General features: G+C 44.5%; 1 protein-coding gene across 5 annotated transcripts in view; it reads right to left on the minus strand.

Annotated features, from left to right (window-relative positions):
* The window catches only part of tsc2 (TSC complex subunit 2), an 81,765-nt gene extending 78,402 nt beyond the window's left edge, over positions 1 to 3,363 (minus strand). For all 5 annotated transcript variants that reach the window (XM_041205897.1, XM_041205896.1, XM_041205895.1 and 2 more), the window contains exon 1: positions 3,274 to 3,363. The gene's annotated coding sequence lies outside the window, so the exon portion shown is untranslated. The remainder of the gene's footprint in view (positions 1 to 3,273) is intronic.
* Positions 3,364 to 15,127: the final 11,764 nt, after the last annotated feature.

A 15,127-nucleotide genomic window follows, 5' to 3' on the forward strand; every position in this document is an offset into this window, starting at 1 on the left:
TCTTTTTACTTCTAATCTTCAACAGTACATTAAAACATAAAGTATAAAATAATACAATATGCAGGTACGGGTTCCGGGTAACTTTGTAATTGCTTCCAGTTGGTGAAGTGACTTTTTGTATTGGGGAACATTAGAAATTGTGGTTAGTAGAGAAATCCAGTTGGTAGAGTGCGAGATAACACAAGGTTTACTGTACTAGTTTAACCTGGGCATAGTCAAATCAAGTAGCACAAAAGATTGCAGAATTTTAGATGCAGGTTGCACCCATAGCTTCTTTATGCTCGAGTATCTGCGGTCTTTTACATTGGTTTGACACTCCTTAGATCAGAAGAAAGCTCTGCCCACAAGTTCAAAGGTAAATTTCCACCAATTGCACATATTCAAATGGGATGGGGTGTGATTTCAATCGCATTGCGTCCAGATTTTCATGATCACCTAACCAGCAGCCACTTCAAGGCACTGACCAAGTCTGCCCTGCTCTCCAGCAAAAATATTAATTCAGCCCAGCAGTCAACTGAAGGCACCTGCCGCAGATATCAGTTATGGCTGCTCTTTCAATCTACTCTCAGAACCTCACTGAATTAGCACAAGCATTACAGCAACTAGACCAGAATAACCGCAAGATCAACTTTCCCCCAACTTTTGCCACTGAATGTAAGAGCAGGCTTAAAAACAAAAGAAGCACACACAGGACAATAACCTGCATTGATACTAATGCCTTCAAATGTAGCAAAATATGCAAAGGCAATTCAGGGATGCAAGAAAAACCAGATCCCAAGGCAAAAGGAAAAGATCATGAGATAATAAGTATAAAGCATACACATTAACTGTAGCAATCTGTTCATGCAAAAATACTATTGCATGAACATATCAGGATACTGCAGGGCAGGGAAAAACTGCACTAAAGCCAAAACTCACTGAATGCAATGCTGTGAAAAACATCAGCTGTGATACTTTGGAGTCAAAATCTAAACCAGCCACATTTTCCAATAACAAACTAATCTCGAATCTCTGGCACATAAAAACTGCTCACATTACATTAGCACTAGATGCACGCTCACATCAAGATCTAAAATAATAACTGCCACCTTGTTTTCATGCCTGAAAAAGACAAACTGGCAACTTGATGTACATTCAAAAGGAGCAGTGACTATGGCAGAATGCTGATTATTTGCAAATGATGTCAACAGATACAATGTCATTTTCAAGTGAAGGAACATTGGAAATAAGAGCAGGCCTTTCGACCCCTCAAGCCTGCTCTGCCATTCAACTAGATCATGGTTGCTATTCTACCTCAATGCCATTCTCCCGCACTATCCCCATATCCCGTGATATCTTTAATGTCTAGAAATCTATCAAACCCCGTCTTGAACATACTCAATAACTGAGCCTCTATAGCGCTCTGGGGTGGAGAATTCCATAGATACACCACCAACTGACTGAAGAAATTCCTCCTTATCTCAATCCTAACCAGCTTGCCCCTTATTGAGACTGTATCTCCTGGTTCTAGACACCTTTCCCCGCCACCCCCCAGGCCAATGAAAACATCCTTCCGGCATCAACTCTGTCGAGCCTTGTAGGAATTTTGTTTGTTTGTAACATCACCTCTCATTCTCCTAAGCTTTAGTGAATGAATACAGGCCGAGTCTTCTCAATCTCTCCTCATACGACAATCCCACCATCTCAGGAATCAGTCTGGTGCACTTTTCTTGCACTCCCTCCATGGCAAGTGTATATACAATTGCAGCAAGGCCTCCTTACTCCTGTACTCAAATCATCTTGCAATAAATGCCAACACACCCGACCTGCACCAACCCTGAGGCTCATATCTTCTCCCTCGCTGGCGCCAGGAGCTCAACACCCTCCCACCATCCCAACCCCCAAGATCCCAGGGGCTTGACCCTGCCCACCCCAGCTAGACACTAGACCCACCACCCCGTACCCCAGTGCCTGATAAATCACCCAAACGCACTCCACCCACCCCAGACCCTCCTACCCCACCAGTAGCTCAACCAACCACCCCCTTCCCCCCTCCCTTTGCCACCCCTTCCTTCTCCTCCTCCTCCACTCCTCCTCCACCCCCGCCCCCACCCCCCTCCACTCCCCTGCCCCCCTCCACTCCCCTGCCCCACTCGTCCCCCTCCACTCCCCTGCCCTTCCCCTTCACTCGCCCTCCCCACCTTCCTCTCCCCACCTCCTCCTCCCGCCAGCCTCCCCCCCAACCTTTCCCCTTCCCTGCCCCCCCCACCCTCCCCTCTTCCCCTCCCATTCCCCCCGCCCTCCCCTCATCCCTCACCTCCCCTCTCCCTGCTCCTGCCCCCACGGTCTCCTCCCCCTCATCCCTTCCACTCCACTTCCCCTCTCCCCTCCCCATCACCCTTCCCACTCCCCCATCCTCCCCTCCCCCTCATCACTTCACTTCCCTGTCCTCCTGCCCGGGGGTCACGCCTCCCCTGTCCTCTTGCCCTGGGGCCCTGGGTCACACCCCCACTGTCCTCCTGCCCTGGGGCCCCGGGGTCACACCCCCACTGTCCTCCTGCCCTGGGGCCCCGGGGTCACACCCCCACTGTCCTCCTGCCCTGGGGCCCCGGGGTCACACCCCCACTGTCCTCCTGCCCTGGGGCCCCGGGGTCACACCCCCACTGTCCTCCTGCCCTGGGGCCCCGGGGTCACACCCCCACTGTCCTCCTGCCCTGGGGCTCCGGGGTCACACCCCCACTGTCCTCCTGCCCTGGGGCTCCGGGGTCACACCCCCACTGTCCTCCTGCCCTGGGGCCCCGGGGTCACACCCCCACTGTCCTCCTGTCCTGGGGCCCGGGGTCACATCCCCACTGTCCTCCTGTCCTGGGGCCCCAGGGTCACACCCCCACTGTCCTCCTGCCCTGGGGCCCGGGGTCACACACCGCCCCCCCGTCCTCCTTCCCTAGGGCCCGGGGTCACACACCACCCCCCCCACCCCGTCCTCCTTCCCTAGGGGCTGGGGTCACACCCCCCCCCCCCCCCCCCCCCCCCCCCAGTGTCCTCCTTCCCTGGGGCCCGGGGTCACACACCGCCCACTGTCCTCCTTCCCTGGGGCCCGGGGTCACACACCCCCTCCCCCCGCCGCCGTCCTCCAACCTCATCTTCCCTGCGCGCCCCTCCCCCACCTCTGCCAGTAGCTGTTTACTGCAGCGACCTTCCCCTGTCAGCAAGTCCCGGCCTCGCAGCCTCTCCCGGGCTGGACTAGTGCAGCCCCTCCCCTCCCACTGACCCCGATCGCTGGTTGCCACTCACCCTGCTGCCTGCTCTGAGCTCGGCCACTTCACTCTCTCATTGCACCAGCTCCGGGATCCCGCTGCAGGCCCAGCCCTCCCGGAACTAACGTCACGCGCACCGGGAAGTCCGATCTTATGGCGTGCGCCCAAGCGCGGTGTCTGCTGGACATTGTAGTTCCGTTGTAGTTTTGTTGCGGATTTTATTCTCCATCCATTCTTGGGCTGTTGGCATGATTCACAAGGCCAGCATTAATTGCCCATCCCTGACTGCCCTTGAAAAGGTGATGCTGAGCCTACTTAAATAACAAATATTTAAGCCAAATATTGTACTCTTCCTGAACCTGAACAAAAGTGCAAATAGATAAAAACAAAAAAACTGCGGATACTGGAAATCCAAAAACAAAAACAGAATTACCTGGAAAAACTCAGCAGGTCTGGCAGCATCGGCGGAGAAGAAAAATAAACTTTTTTCTTCTCCGCCAATGCTGCCAGACCTGCTGAGTTTTTCCAGGTAATTCTGTTTTTGTTTTCAAAAGTGCAAATAAATGAGCAAGTTCATGCAATAAAATGGAAACTTCAGTAAAATGGACACAGTATAGCTGAGTGGAAAATGATTTATATGCAGTGTCTTCCATACTTTTGATTGAATAGATTGTAACATACAAAATTGAATAAAGCGTTAATCTTTGTAAGAGTAGAAGTTATTTGCTAATTAATAAAAACTTGTCATTTTTTTCAGAATTCAGATGTAGCAGCAAGCATGCAGACAATGCTCAAGGTCAGCAAGGATCTCATAGACATAGAAAAGTTACAGCACAAAAGGAGGCCATTCGGCCCAACTTGTCCATGCCAGCCCGAGGACACCCAGGTGCCCTTTCTAATCCCACCTTCCTGCACCCGGCCCATAGCCCTGCTGCTTACAGCACTTAAGGTGCAGATACAGGTACTTTTTAAAAGAGTTTAAAGTTTCTGCCTCTACCACCAACTTGGGCAGCGAATTCCAGACACCCACTACCCTCTATGTAAAAAAGTTCTTCCTCATGACCTCCCTACACCTTCTGCCACTTATGTTGAATCTGTCCCCTGGTTCTAGAATTCTCCACCGAGGGAAACAATTTTATCCTGTCCACTCTATCTATTCCCCTCATAATTTTGTATACCTCATTCAAGTCACCTCTCAGCCTTCTTTGTTGTAAGGAAAATAACCCCAACTTATCCAATCCCTCCTCGTAGCTAAACTTTTCTAACCCTGGCAACATTCTTGTAAACCTTCTCTGCACTCTCTCCAGAGCTATTACATCCTTCCTGTAATGTGGTGACCAGAACTGCACACAATACTCCAGTTGTGGCCTCACCAGTATTTTATACAATTCCAACATTATATCCTTACTTTTATATTCTATACCTCTGCCAATATTCCCATTTATTGTGTAATTCCTGTAACTGTGTGACTTCCCTAAATGTATGACCTCACACTTATTACTGGAGGAATTGAAGTATCGGTTAGTAAGAAATATTTAGGTTCATGCTTTACTGAAATAAAGTTATAGGAAGCATTTTCAAACAACAACTTGTGGCCTGTATCCTCAAACACAAACTGTTCCAATTGGTCAACCTTCCAGAATTTAGAAACATAGGAAACATAAGAAATAAGAACAGGAGTAGGCCATTCGGCCCCTTGAGACTGCTCCACCATTCAATAAGATCATGGCTGATTTGCTTGTGTTTCAAATTCCACATTCCTATCTACCCCTGATAACGTTTGATTCCCTTGCTTAACAAGAATCTATCTATCTCTGCCTTAAAAATATTCATTCACCCCGCCTCCACTGCCTTCTGAGGTGGAGAATTCCAAAGTCACACAAACATCTGAGACAAAAAGTTTCTCCTCATCTCTGTCCTGAAAGGGCAACTTCTAATTTTAAAACAATGCCCCCTAGTTCTGGACCCACCACAAGAGGAAACATCCTTTCCACATCCATCTTGTCAAGGCCGTTCAGGATCTTGTATACTACAACATATCACCACTCACTCTTCTAAACTCCAGTGGAAACAAGCCCAGACTGTCTATCCTTTCCTCATAAGACAACCCACTCATTCCAGGTATCAATCCAATAAACCTCTTCTAAAACGCATTTAAATCCTTTCTTAAATAAGAAGACCAAAACTGCACACAGTATTTGAGATGTGGTCTCACCAATACCATGTATAACTGAAGCATGACATCGTTACTTTTATGTTCAATTCCTCCCGTAATAAGGGAGAGCATTCCATGAGCCTTCTTAATTACTTGCTGTACCTGCACACTAACTTTTTGTGATTCATATACTAGAACACCTAGATCCCGCTGCACCTCAGAACTATGCAGTCATTCTCCATTTAAGTAACACTCTACTTTTTTATTCTTCTTGCCAAAATGAACAACTTCACATTTTCCCAAATTATTCTCCATTTGCCAGATCTTTGCCTATTCACTCAACTTATCTATATCTGTCCACAACCTTCTCATGTGTTCTTCACAAAATACTTTCCAACCATCTTTGTGTTGTCTACAAATTTAGCTACAATGCCATCCATGGCTCCCCTCATCTAAGTTATTGATATAAATTATAAGAAGTTGAGGCCCCAGCACAGATCGCTGCAGGGTTCCACTCATCACATTCTGCCAATCCGAAAAAAGACCTATTTATGCATACTCTCTGTTTCCTGCCAGTCAGCCAATCTTCTATCTATGCCATGTTACCCCCTACACCATGAGCTTCTATTTTCCACAATAACCTTTGATGTGGTATCTTATCAAATGCCTTCTGGAAGTCCAAGTACCGTACGTCAACAAGCTCCCCTTTATCCACAGCGCGTGTTACTCCTTCAAAAAATTCCAAATAAATTGGTTAAACATGATTTTCCTTTCACAAAACCATGCTCACTCTTCCCGATTGCCCTGAGGTTTTCTCAGTGACCAGCTATAACCTCCTTAATGATCGATTCTAACAAATTCCCCACAACAGATGTCAGACTAACTGGCCCACAGCTTCCTGTTTTCTGCCTCCCTCCCTTCTTGAATAGAGGGGTTATATTTGCTACTTTCCAGTCTGATGAAACCTTTCCTGAATCTAGGGAATTTTGGAAAATTAACACCAGCGCATCCACTACCTCATTAGCCACCTCTTTTAAGACCTTAGGATGTCATCCATCAGGACCCGGAGACTCGTCAGCCATAGCACCATCAGTTTGCTCAATAGCATTTCCCTAGTGTTATGGTACAGCAGATGGTAAATGCCGAGCTGTTAAAATCCCAGAGGGAAACATGAAACAACTGCCACAACTATTTTGCAATTTCTATTTATTTTTCGATGCATGCCTTTAATTCAGTAGGAATAAGACCACCGAGTCTTATAGGTTTGTTACAAAAGTAAATTAAACATTTATTAATTAAAGGAATAATTTTAAGCACATACATAGGTTTACAAATTACTACTATGATAACTCATAGCTCCCTAGTTAATCTAACTCCCAGTTACACCTCCGTTAAAGCAACATTAAAACACATAGATTTTAAAAGGCCCAGGCAAAGTAATACAGTACCCTGAACAGTCAAATTCAAAGTGAGTTTTCTTCACTTCAGTTTGCGTAGACAGCAACTTGAAGCTTAGAGGCTGGAGGCTTTTCCCACTTGTTAGATCTTAGATCATCTTCTTTACCCATGTGTATTAATGTAAATCCCATTGTCCCAATATGCCTTTTCAACTCTACTTTTCTAATAATAAAAATCTTTCAAAGTTCCAATTTTATCAACAGGCTTTGGGAAAAATAAACACACTGTTTGGCTTCTTCTGGTTTAGTGTAACATTTCACCACCTCTTTTGAAATTCAAATTACTCTGGTTTATCTAAAAATGCAAATTTTCCCTTTACACCTCACATTCTAAACTTCAGCCATGTTTACCTATTTAACATTTCAAACCTAGCTGCTCTTCTGATACAACAAAGCTTTCAGACCAGCAATTAAGGACCACACAGACACAAACACACACAAAAAATTCCAATAACCTTATGAAAATTATTATATTTTCTTGACACCCCGTGAATCGTCATAATTTAAAAAGATGACTTCATTTTTTAACCAATCTTACATTACCTCCTATACTTATTGCACAATTACATTACCGGATGCATGCATTAACATAACAATATATATACAAATCCTCGATATCAACAGAAATCATTCCAGTCCAGTGTCCAGGTTTAAATGTCCAATTTTCCCTTCAAACTTCAAACTCTTGACAATGCATCTACAATCAGATTTTCTCATCCAGCCACATGTATAATCTGCAGGTTAAATGGTTATAGTAATAATCTCCATCTGACTAGCCTTGCATTTTTGTCTCAAAATTTGTCCAAAAACATAAAAGAATTATGGTCTGTATAATCAATGGTTTCTGACGAATTGTTTGCCACGTAAATCTCAAATGCTGCAATGCTAACATCAAACCCAAAGTTTCTTTTTTGATCATTGAATATCTTCTTTATTGTACATTCAACGTCCATGAAAAATACCCTGTCGGTTTTTCAATTTCATTTTCATCTTCTTGTAGCAGTACAGCTCCAATACCTATATCACTTGGGTCAACAGCCAACTTAAATTGCTTGGCATAATTGGGTACTGTCAAAACTGGTGTTGTAGTCAACACCGTTTTTTCAAACTATCAAATGTCTTCTGACACTCCTGTTTCCATTTAAATTCTTGTTCTTTTTTAATAGTTCAGTCAATGGAGCAACTGCACTACTAAAATTTGGTAAAAATTTCCAGTAAAATCCACTCATGCCCAGAAATCTCAAATCTTCTTATTTTGTTGTAGGCATGGGGAAAGCCATGATAGCCTTGACTTTCACGTGTCTCAGAGCCACCTTACCATGTCCAATAGTATGGCCTAAATACGTAACTTGTGCTTTTGCAAACTCACTTTGAGCCAAGTTCATCACCAAAATAGCTTTTTGTAATTGACAAAACAATTCTTCTTGATGCGGTAAATGCTCCTACCACGTTTGACTGAAAACTATCAAGTCTTCAATATAAACAGCACAATTGCTCAGACTTGCAATTACTTTGTTTGTCAGTCTTTGAAATGTTGCAGGTGCATTTTTCATGACAAATTGCATGACTTTAAACTGATATAGTCTATCTGGTGTCACAAAAGCCAATATCTCCTTTGCTCTCTCTGGTAATGGTACTTGCCAATATCCACTTAGCAAGTCAAACTTTGTGATAAATTTTGATTGCCCCACTTTCTCAATGCAACCTTCCAACCGTGGCATACGATATGAATCCGCTTTTGTCACTGCATTCACCTTTCGATAGTCCACACATAGTCTTTGTGTTCCATCCAGTTTCGGTACCAGCAAAATAGGCGAGCTCCAGTTACTGCAACTAGACTCAATAATATCATTTTGAAGCATTAATTCAGTTTCTTTCTATACTTGCAATAACTTTGCAGATTTAATCTATAAGGTTGTCAGCTTATTGAAGATGAAACTTCTATACATACATCATGTATAGCTAAATTTGTTCTCCCCAGCTTATTCCCACATATAGCTTTGCGTGACTACAATAGCTTCTCCAAATCACTTTGACACTTGTTTGGAAGGTAATTCAATATTAATATTTAAATTTTCAAGTGCCCCCTCAATCAATTTCAAAATCCTGCATTTCTACTTCCTTCTCATTATCTACCACCACTAAAACCTCCTATTGGTCCTCCTGCCTGTCAAAGTACTTTTTGAGCATATTTACATGACACACCCTCTACTTCTTTCTTAATCTGGAAAATTATTAAATAATTTACTTCACTCAGTTTCTTTTCAATCCTGTAAGGTGCACTAAACCTTGCATTTAACGAATCACCCAGTATTGGTAACAGAACTAGCTTTTTCTCCCCAGCAACAAAACTACAAGCTGTAGCTTTCCTGTCTGCTGTCATTTTCATCACTTGCTGTGATATCTTTAAATGTTCCTTAGCCAACTCACATGCTCTGTCATATCTCTCTCTGAAGTTTGATACATAATCCAGGAGAGTAGTTCCTGAATTTTGACCCACCAATTTCTCATGAATCAATTTCAATGGTCCCCTTACCTCATGATCATAAACTAGTTCAAAAGGACTAAAACCAATTGATGCATCGGGAGCATCCCTAATAGCAAATAACAAGGAGGAATTCCCTAGCCCAATCCTATGAATAATCCTGACTATACACCCTCTTCATAGTTTTTAAAGTTTGATGCCATCTTTCATCCATGCTTTCATCATCTCTAAACTCGACTTCTCCAACGCCTTCCTAAGTATTTTCCTGAACACCATCCTATTCTCTTTAGTTCCATAAGAACGTAAGAAATACAAGCATAAACTGGCCTTTTAGCCCTTCAAAACTATTATTCTATTCAATACGATAATTATTCAGTAAGAATTCTAGTTCATCCAGAACTCTGCTGCTCACACACTGTTCCACTCTGAGATCCACTCACTTACTCACTGACCTCCATCGATTGTCCATCTGAATGTCGAATACCTGATGCTTATCTAGATCCATATGGCCTTATTGTACCCTACATCTGCAATCTCTTCCAATATTATCTGCTCATTTGCACCCTCTGCTCTACCAACACTGGCCCGCTCTTCATCGTACCCAAACCACGCCCCCACCCCGACCCATAAGACAATAAGATATTGGAGCAGAAATTAGGCCATTTGGCCCATCGAGTCTGCTCTGCCATTCAATCATGGCTGATAAGTTTCTCAACCCCATTCTCACGCTTTCTCCACGTAACTTTTGATCCCCTTACCAATCAAGAACCTATCAATCTCCGTCTTAAATACACTCAATGACCTGGCCTCCACAGCCTTCTGTAGCAATGAATTCCACAGATTCACCACTCTCTGGCTAAAGAAGTTTCTCCTCATCTCTGTTCTAAAAGGTCTTCTCTTTACTCTGAGGCTGTGCCCTCGGGTCCTAGTCTCTCCTACTAATGGAAACATCTTCCCCACGTCCACTCTATCCAGGCCTTTCGGTATTCTGTAAGTTTCAATCAGATCCCCCCTCATTCTTCTAAACTCCATTGGGTATAGACCCAGAGTCCTCAAATGTTCCTCATGTGTTAAGCCTTTCATTCCTGGGATCATTCTTGTGAACCTCCTCTGGACCCTCTCCAGGGCCAGCACATCCTTCCTGAGATACGGGGCCCAAAATTGCTCACAATATTCTAAATGTGGTCTGACCAGAGCCTTATAAAGCCTCAGCAGCACATCACTGCTTTTATATTCCAGTCCTCTTGAAATAAATGCCAACATTGCATTTGCCTTCCTAACTACTGCGTCAACCTACAAGTTAACCTTAAGAGAATCCTGGACTAGGACTCCCAAATCCCTTTGCATTCCAGATTACTGAATTCTCTCCCCATTTAGAAAATAGTCTATGCCTCTATTCTTCCTACCAAAGTGCATGACCTCACACTTCCCCACGTTGTATTCCATCTGCCACTTCTTTGCCCTTTCTCCTGACTTGTCCAAATCCTTTTGCAGCCTCCCCGCCTCCTCAATACTACCTGTCCCTCCACCTATCTTTGTATCATCTGCAAACTTTGCCAGAATGTCCTCAGTTCCTTCATCAAGATCATTAATGTTTAAAGTGAAAAGTTGTGGTCCCAACACTGATCCCTGCGGAACTCCACTCGTCACTGGCCACCATCCTGAGAAGGACCCCCTTATCCCCACTCTCTGCCTCCTGCCAGACAGCCAATCTTCTATCCATGCTAGTACCTTGTCTCTAACACCATGGGCTCTTATCTTACTAAGCAGCCTCCTGTGCGGCACCTTGTCAAAGGCCTTCTGGAAGTCCAAGTAGATAACATCCATTGGCTCTCCTTTGTCTAACTTGCTCATAACCTCCTCAAAGAATTCAAACAGATTTGTCAGGCATGACCTCCCCTTGATGAAACCATGCTGACTTTGCCCTACTTTACCTTGCACTTCCAAGAATTCTGAAATCTCATCCTTAATAATGGACTCTAAAATCTTACCAACGACAGAGGTCAGGTTAATCGGCGTGTAATTTCCCATCTTTTGCCTCACTCCCTTCTTAAACAGGGGGTTTACATTAGCGATTTTCCAGTCCTCTGGGACCCTCCCTGACTTGAGTGATTCCTGAAAGATCACCACTAACGCCTCCATTATCTCTTCAGCTATCTCCTTCAGAACTCTGGGGTGTAATTCATCTGGTCCAGATGATTTATCCACCTTCAGACCTTTCAGTTTTCCTAACACCTTCTCCTTGGTAATGGCCACCATACTCACCTCTGCCCCCCGACTCTCTTGAACTTTGGGGATGTTACTCGTGTCTTCCAGCATGAAGACTGATGCAAAGTATCTATTTAGTTCCTCTGCCATTTCTTTGTTCCCCATTACTACTTCTCCAGCGTCATTTTCCAGCGGCCCAATGTTCACTTTTGCCTCTCTCTTACCCTTTATATATCTAACAAAAACTCTTGCAATCTTCTTTTATATTACTGGCTAGTTTACCCTCATATTTAATCTTCTCCCTCCTTATTTCTTTTTTAGTTGTCCTCTGTTGGTCTTTGTAGGCTTCCCAATCCCCTGGTTTCCCACTGCTCTTCGCCGCCTTGTATGCTTTCTCTTTAGCTTTTATGCTGTCCCTGACTTCCCTTGTCAGCCATGGTTGCCTCGTCCTCCCTTTAGTATGCTTCTTCTTTTTGCTGTGTCTCCCAAATTACTCCCAGAAACTCCTGCCATTGCTGTTCCACTGTCTTTCTTGCTATGCTCATCTGCCAGTCAATTCTGGCCTGCTCCTCCCTCATGCCTCTGTAGTTGCCTTTATTCAACTGTAATACCGTTACATCTGATTCCAGCTTTTTCCTTTCAAATTGCAGGGCAAATTCTATCATATTATGGTCACTTCCTCCTAAGGGTTCCTTCACCTTAAGCTGCCTTATCAAATCTGCCTCATTACACATCACTAAATCTAGAATTGCCTGTTCCCTAGTGGGCTTCACCACAAGCTGTTCCAAAAAGCCATCTCGTAGACATTCCACAAATTCCTTTTCTTGGGATCCACTACCAACCTGATTTTCCCAGTCTACCTGCATATTGAAATCCCCCATGATCACTGTAACCTTGCCTTTCTTACACACCTTTTCTATCCCCTGGTGTATCTTGAGCCCCAGATCCTGACTACTGTTCTGAGGCCTGTACGTAACTCCCATTATAGTTTTTTGACCTTTGCGGTTCCTCAACTCTACCCACACAGATTCTACATCATCTGACCCTACATTGTTTCTTGCTATCGATTTAATTTCATTTTTTACTAACATTTCTTATCATTCTTCCCTTCTCCCTCTGTTCTACGACAGATTACAGAAATTTTATCAGTTTGTTGAATTTACTCATGAACTCTCTCCCTAACACCCTCCCACCTTGCTACATCTCTTTTCACCTAAAAAAATTTATGTTTTTTATTCATTCACGGGATGTGGGCTTTGCTGGCTGGGCCAGCATTTATTGCCCATCCTTAGTTGCCTTTGAGAAGGTGGTGGTGAGCCGCCTTCTTGAACTGCTGCAGTCCATGTGATGTAGGTACACCCACAGTGCTGTTAGGAAGGGGGTTCCAGGATTTTGACTCAGCGACCAGTGAAGGCACAGTGATATATTTCCAAGTCAGGATGGTGAGTGACTTGGAGGGAAACTTCCAGGTGGTGATGTTCCCATCTATCTGCTGCTCTTGTCCTTCTAGATAGGAGAGGTCGTGGGTTTCGAAGGTGCTGTCGAAGGAACCTTGGTGAATTCCTGCAGTGTATCTTGTAGATGGTACACACTGCTGCTACTGTGCATTGGTAGTGGATGGAGTGAATGTTTGTTGATGTGGTACCAATCAAGCAGGCTGCTTTGTCCTGGATGGTGTAAAGCTTCTTGAGTGTTGTGGGAGCTGCACTCATCCAGCCAAGTGGGGAGTATTCCATCACACTTTTGAATTGTGCCTTGTAGATGATGGACAAGAGGTGAGTTACTCATTGCAGGATTCCTAGCCTCTGACCTGCTCTTGTAGCCACAGTGTTTATATGGTTAGTCCAGTTCAGTTTCTGGTCAATGGTAACCCCCCAGGATGTTGATAGTGGGGGATTCAGTGAAAGTAATGCCATTCAATGTCAAGGGGCGATGGTTAGATTCTCTCTTGTTGGAGATGGTTATTGCCTACCATTTGTGTGACGCAAATGTTACTTGCCATTTGTCAGCCCAAGCCTGGATATTGTCCAGATCTTGCTGCATTTGGACATGGACTGCTTCAATATCTACAGTCATGAATGGTGCTGAACATTGTGTAATCATCAGCGAACATCCCCACTTCTGACCTCATGATGGAAGGAAGGTCATTGATGAAGCAGCTGAAGATGGTTGGGCCAAGGACACTACCCTGAGGAACTCCTGCAGTGATGTCCTGGAGCTGAGATGACTGATCTCCAACAACCACAACCACCTTCCTTTGTGCTAGGTATGACTCCAACCAGTGGAAGAGTTTCCTCCTGATTCCTATTGACTTAATACTTATTCATTTGACCATGCCTTAATCCCCTTCCCCAACTCCTTTGTACTCCGGCTCAAGACCAATCTCTAGCTGTGGAGCATCAGACTATTGTGCGTTTTGCAACTTTAAAAGTGTCAGCTGTATTCACTATGCTCTACATTATGAGGTTATAGGTTTAAGTCCCACTCCAGACTGACACTCCAATATAGTAGTCAGGAAGTGCCACACTGTCGAAGGTGCCATCTTTTAGACGAGACATTAAACTGAGGCCGTGTCTGCCCTTTCAGGTGGATGTAAAAGATCCCATGCAATATGCAAAGAAAAACAGGGAACTCGCCCCAGTGTCCTGTCCAATATTTATCCCTCAACCAACACTTAAAAATGAGAAGCTGGTAATTTATCTGTGGGGGGCTTGCTATGCATAAATTGGCTACCATATTTCCTACATTACATTTCAGAAAAGTACTTAATTGCCTGTAAAACATTTTGGGACATCCGGAGGGTGTGAAAAGCGCTATATAAACAGGCTGCGTTTGTTGCCAATGCTGTGTGGGCACAGTTCTAGTGTTTTACTCTGGGCAGGGTTTAGGAGCATAGGCCAGGGTTGTGGTCCAGAAACAGTCTGTGTGTTTTAATAACGCCTGCCACTGTGAAAGTTCTTCTTGTCTAAAATTAGGAAAGGAAAATAACATATTTAATATAACATGAACTGTTATAAGAATGCTCATCTATAACAATGTAATTGCATGAGGCCCTAACACAGTCCATTGTTTCAACTTCCGGACCTCGCTCTTCCCTCCAGCCGCAACATCAGCCTCACTTCTCCTCGGCTGCAGCCTTTCCTGGAGCTTTCCCCGCCAACACATATCTCAGGCCTCTGGAGGGAGTTGATCCAGGCAAGGGGAGAGCGTTTTGTATCTGTGCAGGGGATTAAATTCTCTGAAATTGATGATGGCTCTGGATCCCTTTACATTGTTCCGCTGGCCCGACAGGCATCAATAACATCATTGTGGATGCATGGACCAGTGCACATGCACGGTCGGCTACTGGCAGCCATCTTGCATGGCCACATTGCGTTGGCAGGAGACAGTGCTTTATAAGTGCATTGCGGCTGGTTCAAAATCCTGGAACTCCCTCCCTAACAGCACTGTGGGTGCACCTACACCACATGGACTGCAGCGGTTCAAGACAGCGGCTGACCAGCCCCTTCTCAAGGGCAATTAGGGATGGGCAATAAATGCTTACCTAGCCATTGACACCCACATTCCATGAACAAATGACAAAGGA

Source organism: Carcharodon carcharias, chromosome 15 (genome assembly GCF_017639515.1).
Source record: "Carcharodon carcharias isolate sCarCar2 chromosome 15, sCarCar2.pri, whole genome shotgun sequence".
In the NCBI taxonomy this organism is placed as follows: domain Eukaryota; kingdom Metazoa; phylum Chordata; class Chondrichthyes; order Lamniformes; family Lamnidae; genus Carcharodon; species Carcharodon carcharias.